Source organism: Protobothrops mucrosquamatus, unplaced genomic scaffold (assembly GCF_001527695.2).
Source record: "Protobothrops mucrosquamatus isolate PMUCROS unplaced genomic scaffold, P.Mucros_1.0 scaffold3008, whole genome shotgun sequence".
NCBI classification, from domain to species: Eukaryota; Metazoa; Chordata; class Lepidosauria; order Squamata; family Viperidae; genus Protobothrops; species Protobothrops mucrosquamatus.
Genome location: NW_015389024.1, coordinates 10,895 through 12,642, shown reverse-complemented (window position 1 = coordinate 12,642; position 1,748 = coordinate 10,895).

Sequence of the window (1,748 nt, the reverse complement as noted above, 5' to 3'; positions counted from 1 at the left end):
AGATCTCCGGATAGGAAGAGGAGCCAGGCGGTTCCTCCCGCACGGCCTCCGCTTAGGGCAGCCACTGGGGCGAGCCGGGGCTCCCTCCATCCGGTAAGAGGGAGTCCGGGGGGAGGGGGGAGAGTTGGGGGCTGCTGAAGCTGGGGGTGCCCTTCGCCCCTGTTGCCCAGCGGGAGCCAGCCCTGTGGCGGCAGGGAGCATGCTTTCCTGGAGCCGTGTGTGTCATGCCCCAAAGGGAACCGGCCTGGCTTCAGCCAAGGTTCTGGCGGGGCTGGATCCCTCGCTGCCTTGGCAGTTCTGGGGCTGGGCTTCTGCCCTTCTTTTGGGGCTGGGGGTGGGGGAATTCAGGGAAGGTGACCCTGGACTTCTTCTGAGGAGTAAACAGTCTGGGTCAGGGGTAGGCAACCTTGGCTCTTTTATGACTGGTGGACTTCAACTCCCAGAATTCCTGAGCCAGCATGGGGGAACTATGGCTTCATGACTCATGGACTTCAACTCCCAGAATTCCTGAGCCAGCATGGGGGAACTATGGCCCCCCTCGGGACTCGTGGACTTCAACTCCCAGAATTCCTGAGCCAGCCTGGCTCAGCTTGGAAACCTCTCCCTTTCCCCTCAGCGTGGCTGGCTCAGGAATTCTGGGAGTTGAAGTCCACGAGTCATAAAAGAGCCCAGGTGGCCTACACCTGGCCTGGGTTTACGTCTCTGAAGATTTACCTATGGGAGCTCCAGTAGCACCCATAAAGGTCTCCCCTGTCCAGTCACCTCCGACTCTAAAGTGTGGCTCTCATCTCCGATTCTTAGCCAAGGGAACCAGCGTTGTCTGAAGACATTCCCGTGGCCATATGGCCGGCAGGACTACATGCTGAGGCACCAGGAATGCACTAACCTTCCCACCGACGTGGTACCTATTTATTTACTCGCATTTGCATGCTTTCCAACTGTTGGGTGGGCAGAGCTGGGGCAAGGAACGGGAGCTCACACACCCCCTGGGCTGGTAGCTCTCCAGCTGACAAGCTCAGCGTCTTTAACTGCCGAGCGGTGGCATGTGTCCCCCCCCCCCCCGTGTAGCACACACCTAGGATCCCTTGCTTTGGTCTGGGCCGGTGCTTCCCGCCTGCCAGGCTTCCCAGGAAGTCCCAAAAGATTGGAACTGCCACTATTGGAACCCAGTAACATAAGCCACGTTTTCAAAGCCAGCAGACCATTCAGATCTCTGGTGACAGGAAGCAGAGAAGGTGAAAAGTTCCCGAGGTCACTTAACATTCCGTGATTTATGGCCTTCAGCCAAGCAGAGCAAGGCAATCCGAAGAATCCTTCTTGTGGCTTCAGGGAATGGACACCCCCCCCCATCCATCTTAAACCCCTGAAGGATGGACGGGAGCCGTGATTCTTGGCTGCTGCCTCCAAGGGTTTTCCTTCCCTGCAAAATAAGGTTGTGAGCTAAACACAATTTAATTTATTAAATGTGTAGGTTGCCCATCCATTTGATGGATGGAATTTGCTCACAGGGGTGTGGAACTCGCCCTCATCTGTCCTAGGAACATGTAGAGGGGAAGAGATAAATTTAAGAGGAGAAGATGAGAAAGGAGAGAAGCAGCCTGGAACTAAGGAGAAACTTCCTGACAGTGAGAACAATTAACCAGTGGAACAGCTGGCCACCAGAAGTTGTGGGTGCTCCAACACTAGACGTTTTTAAGAAGAGACTGGACAGCCCTTTGTCTGAAATGGTATAGGCTAGGGTTTCCTGC